Genomic DNA, 18,268 nt, shown 5'->3' with positions numbered 1-18,268 from the left:
TGTGTTCCCAGCTCAGGCTGCAGAAACCCTTCATCATACTTTTAGTTTTGGTGAGGATCAGATAAGTCTTTCTATGCAGCAAGAGACTGTGCCCTGTTTGGGTGCATTCCCAAGGAAATAGAGGTATTGACCAGCACCCTGAAGGTCTGGAATACTCTTTAAGGATCATGGGCTCACAACACACAGCCTCTTTTTCATATCCCTTTCTTCCTTGAAGCCTATTTCTTGTCCCTCCTACTCTTCAGGGTTCAGCTCAAATTTGCCTTCCATGCTTCAGCATGGTCCCTGTTCCTCTGGCTGTGCAGTCAGAGGAGTCTACCTCCATCTGTTCTTCCTTGTCCATCCTTTCATACAGGTAGCACTACCCAGTTTTAGTATTTCTGAGATGGCATGTATGGGCAGCAGTAAAACATCAGTGCCTGTTGTGCTTTATATTCTAAGGACATGTATTTTGTTCCTGAGAGAAAAAAAAGTGGAAAAAGAATGTGAAAAAAGATGAAAGCATGATTTAGCAGATTTCTGTGGGGAATTTTTCCTGTTAGAAAAGGAGGGTAGAAATGCTGAGGAATTGGAGGAAGATGCTCTAACTTTATAATGCTCTTGTTTAGACAGAGACTGTCTTTCCAGTTTTATGATCAAACATGGTATTGTGATAATGAATGAATGAATGAAGTGATACTAGAAGCCATGAAAGACTTAAAGCTTCTTGGGTACCCGAGAGGCCCAAATGAATGCTGATTAACAATACTCCTGAATGGGGCATTGCAGTAGAAAAAGTGTCCAGGACTTCTAGTCATTTAAAGGAAATAAATATACAAAGCAGGGTGGATTTTGCATTCCTAAAGCATATAAAGAAAACAATAATGCTGACCACTTTAAAATGGTGATAATAAGGGCTTATACCATTAGTGCAGGTTGCTGTTGTTCCTGACAGAAAAGGAACAGAGCTTATGCTGTCAGGTGTCTGTCCCCTGTTAAACTTTTCCTAATTAACAGGCTGAGATTGATTACTCTTAGTGACAAAGAAGAATTAACTACCATGAGCTTTAGCAATAAAAGAGAGCTGTTAACAGGCAGCTTCTGATGAGGGGACTATTTTTTATGGGTATTGGGGTGCAATGAGAACTGCAAACATCTCTGCTGTAACTCACTCCTTGCAAAGGCAAGGATCTATCTTAGAGTGAAAACAAAGCAGTAAGATGGCAGAAAACAAAGAACCTGGTTAAAGTAAGCAAACAAGCAAAAAAAAAAAGAACCTGCTCTACATCATGGGATGAAAGGCTTGCACGTGGTTCCAGAAGTGCCCAGTGAAGACAAAGGTTTTTATGAGAGAGGCTGTAGCAGTTCTTGTAAGTGGCTTCAAATGGGAATGCGTGTGGCATCTCGTGGGAACGCTTGTGTGCAGAATTGATTTGGGTCTAAAATATTCCCACTAACTGTGGTAGGAAGCAGTAAAAGCAATAGCTTGTCAATTAACTGGGCCTTTGTTTGCCAAACATTTTATGGAGAGTCCAAGACTCTTTTGGCTGGTGGTACAATGAAGGGAAGGCTCAAAAGAGTAGGAGTGCTTGGCTTTCATGTTTGTCATCCTTTCAGTTTAAATAAACTTGGATGTCGCAGGTTTGGGGCTTGTGATCAGATAACAATAGTTAATGATTTTAAACTTGCACACAGCCCTTTGTGTCCTTAGACAAGATGGCTTAGTATACACAATCCTGGTAAATGAATTTACACAGGAGCTTAATTAACTGTGTAATGCCTACTTGTCTTCCTCTCTCTGATTTCAAAAGCAAAAAAAGGCATAAAAATAAAGTATTGGAGACAATATATTGTTACATGTAGGCCTTTAGGTTTTATCATAGAATCACAGAATGTTAATAGGTTGGAATAGACCTTAAAGGTCATTTAGTCCCACCTCCCCTCCCACTAGACCAGGTTGTTCAAGACCTTATGCAACCTAGTTTGGAATGAAAATTAATATTAGCTCACTTGGCTAGAGCATGGTGCTAATAACACCAAGGTTGTGGGTTTGATTCCTGTATGGGCTATTCACTTAAGAGCTGGACTCAATGATCCTTGTGTATGTCTTCCAACTCTGAAATTCTGTGATTTTCCACCCCTCTTTCTTAAGTCTGACCTTGCATCACTTTGGGTATTGAATTAATTTAGTTAATCATGTTATTGTTGTTGACATTGGCCATATTTAATATATTTTGTAGAAAACGTAAAGTGAAGCATTGGACCAATGAGTTTGAATTGCTGTTGAGCTCTATGTGGTTGCCGAATTTCATTTTGACTTACTGTCACTCCGCCTGAATTCTCCTTGCTCTTTCTAATGCAACCTACAGCATTGTTTTTGTTTTCTGTCCTTGAAGCATTTTGTGTCATAAGGGAGTAAGTTTCCAACTCTAACTGATAAAGTAGTCTCCAGCTGGGATATGTGACAAATTAACATTTTTAAAAACAAACCAGTCATATTGAAAGGATAGTTAAAGCCCCTTGGATTCCATCAACCTTTAAAATGTTAGCAAAAATACTTACTGCTTTTGCCTTATTTAATGATTGGAGACAAACACATTGGATAGTCAAGGGGAGTAAAATGATACCCTGCAAATTATTTTCAGGATTGTGACAGGCTGTAACTTTTTCATACAATGCATCCTGTTAGGCTGAGAGCAGAATAGGCAGAATAATTCATTGGCTGTCAAAATAGACATGGGAAACAGAATAGGAAAAAAAAAAGGGCTTTGAGACATGACAGTGATTTACTCCCTTGGGTTTAACCTGTCAGAAATAGAATGTGACTAGGTGCTAAACTATCAACATCCTTGGCACTCTGCTGTGGGTACATCAATGTGAAGCAAAGTTGCAGAAATCCTTGCAGGCAACAAAGGGTCAGGAGTGGGATGTAAACACCCAGCTTCTGGTGTGGGTGCCTGAATATGAAAGATGATGCCTTAAAAATGCTCTTAACTCTAGCCATAGAAATTGCCCAAATGTATTAGCTTTCTTCCAGGAAGTTCCACTCCCACGGTACCTAAACTTCTGTCCCAAACATGACTAGAACACCATTAAACTTAACAACTCCAAGGGTCATTGAAAACCCAAGAAGTTTTCAGCTCTCTGCCAAAAGCTTTGTAATGAAGCAGCGAGATTTTCTACAGAAAGCAGATGTGTGTGTGTGTGTGTGTGTGTGTGTGTGTGCTGGATTTTTTCTTGGCTTTTTTTTTTTCTTAAACTGGAGTTGCTGGCATTACTTGTTATTTTGTGCTAAAATCATTGGCATGGAAATTTCTTTATTGCCCCTACTTGGGTGTCAGAGTCGATGCAATTGAAAGACCAGATTTCCAGCACTCAGTTTTCATGTTTGAAGCATTGGAGCCCAAAAGGATTTAAGTAGCTTGCGTGTTTTGTATGGTTCCTTTTCCCTTTTTTCTTTTCCTTCTCCAGAATACAGCATCAAGAATTTTCTAAGAGTAGGACAGAAGCTAATGTGCCTTTGCCAATAAAACCCTTCTTCACAGGAAAACACAGAGCCAGTCTCAACTCTGAGAGCATAACAATGAGGAGAGTCTTGTTCCTTTTACTACCCTCTGCCTTGCACCATATATTCAATATGCTCAACAAAAATTTGAAAATGAGTTAATTCATGTGAAAATAATTAACTGCAAGAAGTGTAAGGATTTTCTGCTTTTCAGTGCTCAGTCTGTTCTCTGCCCTCTCTCCTAGGGGCAGCATAACTTTCCTTCTCCTGGATGCAGATGAATAGCAATTCTTCCTAGCAGTCTCAGTTGCTGATGTACTATTTATTCTTTCAGCAGGCTGCTGAACTGCCCTGCTCCCTGTCTTTTGAGGTCAGTTTTTTAAATTCCCAAAGGTTCCTGCAATTACCATTCCTCCCCCATCTAGGCTTTTTAGTGCTGCACTTAAGCAAGTATGTGTATGTCTGGGATGATGCAGGGAGGGAAAATCCCATATTTATTATATCTTCTGCTCTCCACTGCTTTTTGTAGTTGACAGGCACATGTAAAATCTCGTATCAGTAGTACTTGCCCAGCATCTGCTGCTGTGACTTTGTCTTCTTTGACTGTGAGCCTGATTCTAACTTTGTGAGCACTTTATAAAGTAGCTAAGTGGGAATAGGGCCCATAAAAGTTGACACCTGGTGGAAACCAAGCCAGGGAGGCATTTTCTTTCTCCATGGTGGTGTTACATTCCTTGTGGTCTGCAGTAATAGCTCTGCCTCCTGAAGTGTGGGCTGTGGGGTTTTACTCCCTGTTCAAATTGCCATCTCTTGAAGCTTTAGCATTTGTGGTATTTGGAGGACACATTTTCGCTTCTGGAGTATTCAGCGCAGCAGAGGTAACAGCAAGTGATTATATAAAATGAGGAGTAAGTTACAGGCTAGTTTGAGGATGGAGAGAGATGGAGAGAGAAGAAACACGCTTGTACATCAACAGAAATGTCATCAACTTGTGTAACACATTTGCTGTCATTTTATTGAGAACAGCATTTGCAGTGTTTCTCTGAGTCAGGTAAGAGGCTAATGAGGATACTATTAATATATCTAAAGGTACTTTTAATATGACCAAAGGGACTTTTTGCTGTTTTCATAATGAGTGCCTGTTTCTATTTCTAAATATCTTATCCGCCTCTCATTGCTGAAAGTCTCTGGGAAATCCTTTATCTCGGACTTTCTTCAAACTTATGGAAAGGTGGCAAAGTTCCCAAAGTAGACTTGGATTTGACATGCTTGTTCCCTGATACTACTCCTCAGACTTCAGTCTGTAGCCTGGTATACTCTGATTACAATAAATTTTTGATTCCTTGTCTGATTTTTTTTTTTTGTAGGGCAATGGGTTCCAAACAGAGAGGATGTTCCCTTCTCAGTCTATAACAAAGTTTAGCGGAACGGAGCCAAATCATGCCTAGGGAATAATTTTGTCCTTCATGATGTGGTGGTTGCAAAATAATGTGTGAAGCACATGGTGTTCTAAGGGCTCAAACTGGCTGGCACCCTAGAGCTGCTACAGAAAGCAAAGATGCTGGCTTGCCGATGAAAACCCAGGGATATCCAGACAGTACAGAGATTAAAATCTGTAATTTCCAGCTCCCCACAAAATCATTCATCTCTCCTTCATTTTGAGCTCTACCTTTTTAAAAATGTACATTTATTAAGGTGGGGAAGCATGCATAAGATATATCCTGAAAGTGGGCAGATGAAAGCAAAGGTGAAAAAGGAATTAATAATTTTTGATGTACAGGATTTATAAGGTATTTGTGCTCTTGCAAGCAAAGTAAACCAGTAATGATGGGAGTAGGAGCTTTAAGCCAGTATCATAAAAATAATTCTAAAATCTCGTTTGAAGTTCATATCAGCTTTGATCAGATAGTAGATTTCTCCTAGGGATGACAATTGCCCACAGAAGGAAAACTAAAATAAAACATAGCATACCACACATGCCTAGTCAGAATAGCCTGAAATATTCATATCTGGAATGCCAACGAGCATATTTGTGGTTCAACTACAGAATAAGTAACAATTTAATACTATTAATTCAAAATTATTTAAGCACACAATCTCTGGGTAATGTATAATAGGAAATCTATTAGCTCTGCTTCCCCATTTCCCCAGTGCTGAACAGGAATTTGAATGAAATTTAGTCTTCTATGGTAGTTTTCAAAATTACTGGTTCAATAAATCAGAACCAATATGCTGAAAATGTGTAGGAGTTTGACAATTTGTCTTCAACAGCCATAATACCAGAATGAGGATGTGTCAGCCCTATGAAATATTATCAAGATGTTTCTTTGCAGTCTGTTGACAGAAATGAAGTTGCTGGAGTTTTTTTAGCATTCAGGGTTTCAGCATTTCAGTGCAGGAATGAAAGCAATGAAAAGAAACAGGATGGAAATTTTAAAAAATGATAACTTATGATTGTGCTCTTGGTTTTGAATTTCGCTCCAAAATCTATGTGTCTTCAAATAAGACAGTGATGAATTCCACCACCTCATTCTCAAATGAGAAAGTCTCAACAGCACTGGCTTTGAAATGATGGTGCTTAGAGAAGTTTCTTCTAGTCCTTTAAAAAAATTTCATTTAGACTCCATGTCTCCTCCTTTTATCTGAATTAAACAACGCTGAACTTAAAAAGTTACAAATATTTAAAAGAATGTGGTTTTCCATGATAAAATTGAGATAACTTTGTTCATAAAAATGGAATTCAGGAACTGAGTTGGATGGGATAAAAATGAAGAACTAATTGTGTCCACTGCATAATTTTATCACCTCTTGCTAATGCACTGTCAAAACCTCAGACTGCTGTCTTTGGAGATGACTATATGCTATCTCTAAATTTTGAAAAACAAACTGTTTTTTGTGTAATCCCACACAATCCATGCTTTCCTGGTTTAATTAGGTTCATTTGAGTAGTGCTAACTCAGAGACAGATTGAGTCCTGCATTTGTAACTTACTGTTTTGATACTCAAGAGCAAAAACTGGCAAGCTTTACCTTAACATCCTGCATAAAGGCTTGGAGGCCAAATGGAAAGTTTCACCTAAATGGATTGTTTTGCCATAACGAGAAAAAGGGATATGAGCAGGGGGGAGGGGAGTGGTGGTCGTGGGGAGAGAGGGCATAAAAAAAAAATTATTTCTTTCATTCTTTTCTTGTTCTTTTGCTCATTCTTTCGTTCTCTTGTTCTTTCTTGGAACAGCCCCAGGGGCATGGAAAAGGCGGAGCGTGCGTGGGTCCTTCTGTCCGCGCACTTGTGTGTGTATCTGTGTCTTGCACGCGTGCCGCTGCTGCTGCGCGCCCATGGAGAGCGTGTTTGTGCGATGGCATGCTCGGTGTGCAGGGCCCTCGGTGCCCTTCCTTGGCCGCGTGTCCCCAGGGGTCCTCATGTCCCGCGGGCTCCCCGTGTCCCCGCGGGCTCCCCGTATCCCCGTGGGATCCCCGTGTCCCCGCGGGCTCCCCGTATCCCCGCGGGATCTCCGTGTCCCCGCGGGCTCCCCGTGTCCCCGCGGGCTCCCCGTGTCCCCGCGGGCTCCGCGCCCCTCGGTGGCTGGGTGCGTGTTCCCGCCCCGCCACCAGGCGGCGCTGCCGGGCGCGGCCCCGCGGGGCGCGCGGGGTCTCGGCGCTGTTGCCCAGCGCCACCTGGCGGCCGCGGGAGGAAAGAGCCCCGCTCCGCAGTCCCGGCGCGTTTCTAAGGGGCCGCCTCAAGAAGCGACATGGAAACCTGCTTGTGATGGCAGATTTTGTGAAAAAGACCAGGAGCCATAAAGTGAGGAGGAGGTCAGAGAGGTGAAGCCTGTTGGGTGAAGAGTGACCCGTTAAGATGTGTGATGTTGATCCCGCAGGGTCTTGGCAGGGTCACCTCAGCCACGCCTTGGTGGCTCAGCCCAAGCCAGGGCACACATCGCACCAAGGTGTGCCCGAGATCCATGACCAAACAGCAGGGAGACAGCAGACAGGGGAAACAGACACCGAATTCTCCCCCTGGGCCTGGTGGAGCCCTGGGCCGTCCGTGTGGGGAGCAGAGAGGTTGAGCCTGGCCTGCCACCCAGCCTGGCCCAGGGACGCTGGCCTTTGCCAGCAGCACAGGGAGCTGCAGAAGGGAATATTTGATGCAGAGTGATAAAGAAGGAGTAGTTACCCCTTGTGACAATAACTTACCAATAGAAATGCACTGTGAAGGGCTACAACCGCCTGGTGGGCTGCCCTTGAATTCAGCAGCTCCTAAGCAAAGAAATGGCCAACTATGACTAAGTGGGCAATTAATAACAGACGTGTAATAGAAGCCATGTTCAGAGATTCCAGGAGCTCTGGTTTTGCATGCAGTGAAACCCTGATTTAAATATAATTCCCTAGAACCTGAAAGTACTTGACCCTTTTTCTCTGTATGAGCTGACTTTCCCAGCTGGTGGTGTTCCTGTGTGTGTATTTGTGCTAGTGAGGCCTTTTATGAGTGCTCCTGTTCTCTGCTTTCACCTCTCCCCATCATCATTTCTCTGGTAATGAAACTCAGGCCAGCAGGGTAAAATTGTTGGATTTGATTTCTGGTGACAGTGCAGTTTTTGAAAGAAACTTTTGTATATGCAGATTGATTAAAAACTGGCAATACTGGAACAACAGGCATTAACTTATGGCTTTTGATTTTCAGCCTAATTAAAATTATAAGAGAATACAAAGGAATGAAACCTGTACAGTTGTACTCTGCTGAGGAGAAAGGCAGTATCGAGTGCGAGGCTAGTCAGCTACAAGTGTTAAGTTGGAGTTGTTATTTATTATCAGAATGAAGATAAATGAAATCACCAGTCATTAACTCACAATGTATAAAGAGCTCTGAAATGACTTTCCACACATGCAGACTCCCAAGGGGCAGCTGCAACCTCTCTGCCTCCTTGCAGCAGTTAACAAGATACAACAGCTTTGCTTCAGGTTTATCTACACTTGACATACCTTCTCTTGGGCTAATTTGATGGGTAAGGTGTGCCCAGGCAGGGAAGCAAGGTAAAAGTAGCATGGGATGAGTGGGTTACTGGGCAGAGGGCCTGACTCAGGAGATGGTGGCTGGTCAGTGGGTGGGTCAGTTGGTCAGCATTCACGTTGCCACTGAAGTCACCATCTAGGGGACAAATTTAAACTACAACCTTAAACTTGATAAAACTTTAATTTTTGTAAGGCTGGGAAGGATTTGAGGGACTGGAGGCATTTGTAACCACCTGGACAACAGAAAATGTTTTCTTGGTGATGGGCTTTCCTCTTTTAGACCTAAGGGGAAGAGTGCCAGAAGGCACTTACTCCTCTTGTTCTCTCAGGTGAGTTAGCAGGAAGATTCACCCCATGAAGTAAGTAATTAGGAGTGCCTGTCCAAAGTACTGTTAAAATTTAGAAGGAGAAATAGTCTGTGCCCTAGTAATTCTCATTCGCATTTTATTTCCCTCGTCTCTGAAGTGAAGGGCCTGGGGATGGTGTAGCAGACATGTAGAATAAAATGTAGAATTTGTTTCCTTTTTCACTTTCCTTTCTCTCATTTTCACTCTAGTAGAGAGTGCCTTGCTAATCCTGGGAAGAAGCACCCACATGGATTTCTCTGGGGGCAGCTCTGGCTGCCACATGCTTGATTTTTCACGGGTAGATAAGAAGGATGTTTATTTTGAGTCATCACCCATTTACTCACAATTGAATATTTAAAAAGAAATATCTCGGCTACTTAGCCAGTATCTTTGTGTTCTCTAGGACTCCTATGGACACTTTCTATTGTGCCTGCTGCTACAATAACCTGCTTAGGTGCTTTGTGTATCTGAATCCTCTGTTTACTTGTTCAGACATAAGGATTGACAGATTGAGGCAGAAGAATGGTTCATCTGGGCATGTGTCTTGTCTCCAGCACTTCCTATAAGGAGGTGTTAATTTAATATTCTTCCTAATACAATATATCAAGTTTTATCACCGTTTCTTCAGTTGACTGTGAGAGATGCTGAGGCCAGGAATGTGATGATTAAAAAGCATAGTAAAACTATCAATTACAGAACCTTGGGTAGGCCAGATCCCTGAAGCATTACATAGAGTCCCATCATGCAGTAAGCAGAAATCAGAGGGTCAAAGGTATTTTAGGGTTGGATATAGTTAGAAGAAATGCCATGGGTTTGGCTCTAGGCCATCCCACTCCCCTGAGAGAACACAGTGGAAGGTAGAGAGGAGGAGGCCAGTGCTGTTTCATGCAGCAGAAGCTACAGGATCTCTTCAGGATACAGAGGGAGACTGGCTTGATTTAGAAGTAGAAAAAGTGCCTGAAATGTTGGGGTAGATGAAGGAGGTAATATGTTATTTACTAAATGTTTAATCATGCTTTATGATTATGATTATGATTATTAATGCTCCACTACTGCCATACCCTGTGCTTTCAGTACACACACTCTCTTAACCCTTGTTTTATTTTACTGGTAAGGTTGCTTCTGACTGATGTGGAACACATTTACTGTACATAACATACTGTACTGTGGCACATATTTACTGCACTTTAACTGGGATATTAGGATGCTCTTAGTAATTACCAGCTTTCCAATGAGCTACTGCAGTGTAGCCAGAGCCTAGTGGTGAGCACCTTCCTGAGTCACCTACAGAGATGACATTCCAAGAACAAGGAGAGGAATAATTGTACTCCAGTAAGTAGTAATAACTGAGAAAACTCTGGCATATGGCATGGTTTGAAAAGCACTTCTGCTTTTAAAGAGGGACTGTGACATACCGATGTTGGGATAACATTAAATAGCTACGAATGAAAACTGGACAAACATGACAAGTTCTGGGAGCTTGCATCCTGTGAGCAGAGCATTGCCTCTTGTTGAAGGAGCAGGATTAAAAGTTCTATATGAACTTTGAGGTCAACTGTGGGTGATGGAACACATTATTTGTAGCTTTTACAAATGGGATAAATGATTTTGTGCTACTTCAGTGATAGCTCTAATGATGAAAAATGTTGGGAAGTGGGGAAGGTCCGTATTACTCAGCTACAGCTATATCCCTGGACTGGTAACACTTCTGGGGAAAATGGGCATTTGGCCAGCCAAGCTTAAGTATGAGCTCACCTTCCACTGGGACTGCGTGTCCTGCTTTCTTGAAAAGCATCTGTATGCAGGACTTATTCACAGTGCTCTTTCCTTAGTTGTGGCTTGTCCTGTTGGAGACAAAAGAGGAAGCTTGATCTGGCTTCACACCTTATCCTTTTTCCCCACATGAAGGCAGGCAAAGAGCCAGCAGGAGAGCAGCAAAATACATTTCAAGCTGGAACATTTATCTCTATGCATTTTCCCAGGAAGCGTGGCTTTTCCCTTTTCTTGCACAGTATTTTCATGGTACTGAACATTGTCCATTAATCTGATATCCTTGAGAACTGTCAAAAATAGAACACTCATGTGAGTTGCAGGAATTATTTACCTTCCTCTGAAACATGGAAAATTCTCAAAAACACAGGAAATATATTAGAAGAACAGATCATTATACTGTGGAATTTAGTGAAAGAATGGTTACTTTTTTCCCCCTGCTGCTCCTCCTGCAAATCAGACCATTAGGAACAATGGCAGAGGTATATTTAGCCAAGCATGGAAAAAACAGAGCAGAAATGTGTTTGTCTTTCTCTGTTTGTAGAAAGCACATAATATCTGTGTAATTTGCAATGGTGGAAACAGAACTGAGACATGCTCTGAGCTATGCTGTACTGAGCTAGAGGGGAGGCAGGAGGTGAACAGGCAGAAGTGCATTTACTTGGGAAGCTGAATGGGATTTGATAGAAGTCACAGTGAAGCAGCCAGAGAGAAGTGGCTTCTTATGTTCTCAGGCAGGAATTCTCTCCCCAGACACAGTTGTTTGAAAACTTTGTTGGCTAATGAGAGCGAGAGACTCTCTCATTGATGTCATGAGACTAGGAGAGCCTAAAGGCATCACCAGTAGGAATGTGTGAGTTGGAGTAAAATAAGAATTGATTGCACCTTGGAGCGAAATAAGCTACTGTGAGACACAGGCAGTGTTAGCGGTGATTTCATGCTGGGTGAAGCCAGCAGTGCCTGGGAGGCATGAGAATAGGGTATTTCCAGACCAGAAAGATTCATGATACGCATTGGGGGGTGTTTCCCTTCCACCTGACCATGCTCTTTCTGTAACACGGTTTACATTCTCAGGTGAGATTGACATGACACTCAGGATCTGCTCTAGGGCTTTGAATTTCCAAATTCTAGAATTCTCTTTGTCTTAGCCAACATCATTCAGTTGTGGTAGTGCTTCCCTCTGCATGATGCAGGGTGTACATGACATGGTTAGCTGCATCTAAGAGGCTTCCAGATCTTCCACAGTGCTTCAGAGTGGGCCCCAAACAGTTTGTAAGCAATGGCTTTGGCTGTGTATGGGACAGCTGCTTGATAACTTACTTAATTACTGGGTGGAAAACAACTTTAAGCTTTAAGAACCAAACCAGGTGTTATGTGCTTTAGGAAAAAAAGTAGTTTAAGGTAATCACATTGTTATTATCCAACATATACAGTACTGGTCATGCTAAAAAGTCATACAGAATATTCTCCTAGATGTTGTTTTCTCTCAGGTCATTTTCTGGCTCATTTACACAAAACTTGCAATAAAAATAAGTTAGTGTGCTTGATGCTGCAATATACTCAAGTTAGCTGTTGATATACAAAGGTTTCTAGCCATGGTAACACAAACCATTGCATGGGCTAATTTACACTGTGGACAAACTTAGCTATGACCAAGGTACTTAGTGAGGGAGCAGATACTTGTATAGTATGCAGATGAGCCTGTGGGAGAGAGCATTTTTTCTTTGTGAAAGGAGATCTAGGTAACAGACAGATGTTCACTTTGCCAGCAGCTGTGCTGGTTAAAATGTTACCATACCCAGATGCTCGATATTCCCATCTTGCATATGTTCCTGTCTCCTGAGTTCTGCCAGTGGAAGGGAGCCAGAAAGCACTTGCTAAATGGGCTCTAGGCAAAATCAGCTGCATAAGCTCAAGCAACTGGTATAGGTGGCTTGAGATAACCTGACCACGTTTTCCTGAAGCTCATAGACTTGGCAAACTTCTGAGGATGGGAGAGCACCCAGCCGGCAATGTTCAGATCTAGAAGGCAACCATCAGCTGGTGGTCTTAGAATCACAACTGCAATCCTTATTCTTGCTTATCCTTTCTCTTGTGTTGGTCAGGAATGAGGTAAATGTTTTTTACCATCTTCATGGGCCTTACATTTTTGAATTGTAGGAGGCTTTGTTCAGGTAATAAATGTCACTCAGGGCTTCTCCAATTTATTTGCTGTTTTTAGGTCTCTCTGTAAGATTAAAATTCAGTTCTTGTTCCTTACTTCCATCACTGAAAGCAAGACTGGAATGAGAATCCTAAGCCATCCCAGCACTGAATATGGAGAACCTTGCAGTGATGGGGCCATGGAGAGGCTGATTTTGCTTGTAGTGTTTGACGTCGTGATTTCTTACCTGAGCAAAGCATGATCCAAACTCACCTACACTCAGCCTCCCCTCCAGCAGAGTGGATAGGTGCCTCCTGGAAAAGAGTGGGCAGAAGGTTACCAGCTCGTGGTTCATCACTATAGGCATTTGGAGGTTCTCAAGAGAATTCTGCTGTGTGCAGGGAAAGCATCTTTCTAACTAAACTTAGAGATTCTGGCCACCTCCCTGAAGCTGTCTAGCCATCTTGCCTAGCTTGACTCTTGGGGAACAAGCAGCTGAGTGAAAGTAAACAAGGTCTTTTGTGGCATCAGGGAGAGAAGACTCAGCTAGGGCTGGCTCTAGCACAGAGAGGGAAGAGGAGAGCATCATGGCATTATAATTGGTGCTGAAGTCATGCAGGAAAAAAGGAAGAAAAAAGAAGCATAATTCAGACCTGTCTTTATTTAATGAGATTGTTATGGAATAGACTGACTCTGTTAGAATTTGCCAGAATAAAAGCAAAGGAAAAAAAAAGGAAAAAGAAAAAGCACAGTTACCATCTATCAAGTTAGAAGTGTGTGTAAAAATTACATGAGGAGTCCAGAGTTTGCCTCAGATGCAATAATGGCTTCATTCTCTAGAGTGATAACGTGACTGATTATCCTTCCTTGCTTCCTCTTAGAAGGAAGGGAGGAAAAAGAAAAAGAGAGAATAGTAATACATCTCCTGTTTCTAATGCTGATATACAATCCAAAGGGATTTGAGCCAACTTGGAGTGCTCTTTGAAACCAGCAATAAAATTAATTAAGAAAGTTTGAGAGAGCTATGGATAGGAGGTATAATACAGAGAAGATTTCATTTAGCTTTGAAGAGGAGCCCTTTCTAGGCAAGTGTTTCACATTTGGGTAGAGGATGAAATTGCTAAATAATTCCTTTTTCTGTACATTTATTTTGGTTGTACCCGATTGTTTGAAACAAGCAAGTTGAGGGGGAAGGTCTCACAGGGAAATTGTAGTGCTTTATCTAGAGTGATGCACTGTCTTCTGTGTCTTCACTTTAATGACAATTCTCTTGCTTCTGGTCCATACACTTACTTAAATGACATGGAAAGAATAGACAGTATTTTGAGGGATGCTTCTGGTAGGAATTTCCCTTCATCCTTATTTTGCTGTTTCTACTTCATTTATGTGTAAGGAATGAGCTGTGTCATACCTGTGTCAAATCAAGAATCCTATGCTGCCTCTCCTAAGACACCTCTCTTGCTCATGCTGCCTCAAGAACACCTGGGACACAGTGGGCATCTTACCTTGAAAAACAGAGTAGATTTCAAAACAGATTTTGGGTTGTTTTGCTCTTTGCGTACGTCTTAATAAGTGCTGGGGCAGACAGTTTGTTCTTACAAGTTATCAGAACACCCTTATTCCATGATTTTTACAGAGTCCTTGGGAAAAAGGAAAGTCTCAAAGTTGAAAATTACCTTTTTGTCTAATCCTGTTTGGCAGAGCTGTGCTGACACTTGCAAGAAGTTCAAATTGACATTTTTTTTTTTTTTTTGCAATCGGAAAATACATGAGAGAAAAAACATTTTCTCCTAAAGAAATCATAACATTATTTTGAAAATAAATTCCCTGTATAGTCCTTGAACCACAAACAAAATGGTGTTGCCAATCAGACTCCCCTTGTGTTACTGAAAAAAAATACAAGCTTAATGTCAGTCAGAATAACTTTTCTTTTACATTATATACATGATCAATCCTAATAATTAAGAGTTCAGGAATATTAAGCATAGCCAATGGAAAAAGTGCTTGTCCCCCACAGAAAATAGTGAAATAGAAAGCCCTTAGCAGAGGCTGCTGTAGAATTAGTTTAATTTGGACACAGAATTGCAGAGACCTCATGCAGACCTCACTTGGCAACTCTTAGTTTCTTCAGTCTTCTGTTTCTATCATTGCTATTTTTAGCCCCATCTGTAAAAATATGTTTTTGCCAAGGAGCAAAGGCAGGATGAATTGCAGAAAGCTTGTAAGCAAACAAAGAGATCACAAAGCTTACAGGACAGTCACAGTTGCAGTTTTGTTAAGCTGCTTCCCATTTGTTCCCTGGCTTTGTGTTACCTATTTTGATAATAAGGCTGCCCAGGCAAGAACTTGGTCTTTAAGCTTCTTTGCTTATGCTTAAAGCCTGCAGCACATTGTTTGTACCTATGTAAATAAATTACTTACTCTTACAGGAGAAGATCTGCACTGCCCCACTCCAAGGAAAACTGGGAATATTTTGTTAAACAATTTAATGATAGCACTTTGTACAAAGTGCCCCTGTAGTGGATTTGGGCAGCCTCAAGTTCTCAGCTTATGGTCTGCCCTTTCTGAAACGTATTGCCTCGGCACACTGCCATACTGAGAGGTCAGTGTGGCCTGCAGGGAAGCCAGAACAATGTCTCATCTCTGGCCAGCTCAAATTGTTGAAATATAGAGATTTGTCAGCACCTTTCTCTGCAACCATGCTGGAGAGGTTTTACTGTCACTGAAATGTTTAGGATAACAACCTGAGCGTCGTATGAATAAAAAAATATCTGGCTGTGGAGAGCAGCTACCAGTTGGGGTAGGACAGCTTTTGGTTATTCAACAGAGGCATTTTTTGTGCAGTTAAATAGAACACCTGGCTGCTTGCTGTTGCGCCAGGAAGGTATATATCTTCAGTAGTAAATCCTTTAGCATGTCTGCAAGTGCTATGAGAATGTCTTGGATAGTTGCTGGGGATGATGTGGCACAAGTTAGTGACATGTAGGTGGATTTTGCTCAGAGGGACTTTTTAGCCAGTGTGGTCCATTCTTGCAACAGCTCTAATTTGTTCCAACTGGTCACTAATTGTAAGATGGTTTATCTTGAGTTGCTGATGGTTTGCAGACACCTTCTAATTGCTGTTTGTTCGTATGTCTGTTCATGGTTTGATTGTACAGAATTATCCTTGAGTGTTGTTGTCTATGGAAATGCATTTCTGGGGGAGGCATTGTGAGTACTGCAGAGCTCTTCTGTGGTGTAGGAAGTGTTCTCTGTATGTTTGTATTGATAAGGGCTTAATCTGCTGTGTCTACTAACAGTACTTTGTAAATGATTAAAAGAACAACAATTACTGTACTAAATACATGCAAATGAATTGTAGAAATAGCTGGGTGGATCAGAAGGCTGGACTCCTTGAATTCAGTAGAAAATTTAGCTGTGTGGGTTTTTTTATTTGTTTTGGGTTTTTTATTTTTTGTTTTTTTTTTTTTTGTCCTGTTTTTTTAAATATCTTTAATCTCCAGTAACTCCAGGAACTACATACAGTATTTTTGTACTGCATGTCATAACTTTAGCAAACACTGATTCACAGAAACAGAACAGTCAGGTGGGAAATTCCTGTCAGGGAAGTGCAAGCCTTCCTCATTGCATGGGGAATGGACAGTGGAAAATGGTCTCTATGTCTAATCAGACCTAACATGTGTAGCACCAGTGACGTGCTAATAAAAGTGTCAGGCCCTGGGACCAGTAATTTACACCCATGTTTTCAGATTCTCTGTACGAAAAAAAAAAGAAACTCTCATTGTGGATGAAAAATGATGTGTGAATCTGTAAGGCTAGGCTGAAAAGAAGCAGATGCTGACATTTCTAAAATTAATATTTTTTGCCTTAAAGACGCATCTGTCATCAGTCTCCACTTTATAAGAGTGGAGGAGCACTTATCTAAATAAACATGGCAGCTGTTTTATGTGATGGATCTGTTTTTTAAATAGTAAGAAAATATTGTATCATTTTGAAAGGTATAGCAGCCATTAATGTTAACTTACAATAATAGTTTGGTGTGTGAAGCTATTCTCTGCTGTAGAATAATTTCAAATGACACTTTTTCACATAATCAGAGAACCACCCTGCATGAGTAGAGGGAAGGTTAATAACTGAAAGTGTGCGCAGCTGCGAGCACTGCAAATAGTGAAGACTTGCTGAGAAGAGACTTCTGTATTCTGTCCTGCAATCTCAGGAGCATGTTAAATAAAATCAAGACTAGGGGGAAAAAGACAGCAGCTTTTGGAGAAGCAAATTATCAAAGTTCTCTGCTTATTGGATGATGGTTGCAAGATAAATAATTCACATTTTTTTCAAATATCATTGCTTGGCCAATTAACATACCTTTTTCTAGTACTTTAGCAAATCCTGCACATAAAAATGTGTGTTTCTGTTTCCTATGAGAGCTTTAATGAGTTACTTTACACTTATTTTAAGACCATTTTACATCATTAGACAGGTACAAAGGAGACTTAACAAGGCCAAGGAGACACCTACACTTGCAACCAAACCCAGATTTTATTTGCTTGCTTATTTTTTCTTTGAGGTACTAATAATGGTTTTTGATGGTGAAGCAGTAAGCCAAGTATAAGATTTCATTGTAATTTGCATTTCCAATTGCATCTGGTGTGACCCCCTTTCTTTGTGGTAATATAAGTATTTTCTGTAATGTAAAATGCAGAAAGAACTTCCTGTGTGAGAAGTCCTAGATGTGAAAAATTCTTCTTGGGTACATGCCCCTTTCACTTGGTTCTGGAAACATACTCCTTTCTAGAGAGCCTCATTATTCATATTGTTCTTTTTATTTTTGACTGCTCTGTACTTCTATTTTGAAGTTCTTTGGTTAGCAGGACATGATTGGAAAGGTAGGTACAAGTGTTTCCACCTATTCTATCCATCTTTTTGAAAGAAGTTGGTCATGTGCTGTCTCCTTGCAAAGAATTTAGATATGGCCATTCACTTTGGGAATGTCATGTGAGCTTAGCTTGGAGATAAGTTCCAAGCTGGTTATCTTGCTGTAATGGGGCTGACCCAGATCAAGAAGAGCAGCAGGCTTTTAGGCAGGTGCCAAAAGAGCTGGCCTGCCCAAAATACAACCAAGTCTGTTGTGCTAGGAATGCCTAAATGGCACCATATTGCTGTAGAGACTTCACCATGCCTAAGGTGTCCCTGAGAAAATTACCATCTGGACATCAGCTTTTTACAAATGGCAAAGGCTGCCAATGAGAAACTGTCAACTACCAACAGGATCCCATCCATAAAGAACAGCAATAGCTAGATATGAACTTTATTGTGAAAAAATTAGAAGAAAAATTTTGGAATGTCTGAATGTGTGTTATGGTGGGGTGTAAAGGATGAACAGATTTCTTAAGGTTTCATCTACCTTCTCCCCATGAATGTGCAGATTGCTTGCAAGCTAGGAATGAGGAAAAAAAAACCCTGTTATTTTTCTATCAGTCTTGCTAGCCAGGACTGGGAAATGTCAGCATTTGCT

General features: G+C 41.2%; 1 protein-coding gene and 1 long non-coding RNA gene across 4 annotated transcripts in view; both read left to right on the top strand.

Annotated features, from left to right (window-relative positions):
- Positions 1-18,268, top strand: part of BMPER (BMP binding endothelial regulator) — a 146,680-nt gene that overhangs the window by 45,788 nt on the left and 82,624 nt on the right. The window lies entirely within an intron of this gene.
- Positions 7,159-9,220, top strand: LOC137481957 (uncharacterized). The gene is made up of 2 exons (XR_011003799.1): positions 7,159-7,296; positions 9,050-9,220. It is a non-coding gene; the product is annotated as an uncharacterized lncRNA (long non-coding RNA).

Source organism: Anomalospiza imberbis, chromosome 1 (genome assembly GCF_031753505.1).
Source record: "Anomalospiza imberbis isolate Cuckoo-Finch-1a 21T00152 chromosome 1, ASM3175350v1, whole genome shotgun sequence".
NCBI lineage: Eukaryota > Metazoa > Chordata > Aves > Passeriformes > Viduidae > Anomalospiza > Anomalospiza imberbis.
Note: the sequence above shows the minus strand (reverse complement) of the source record. Positions and strands in the feature narration are given on the sequence as shown.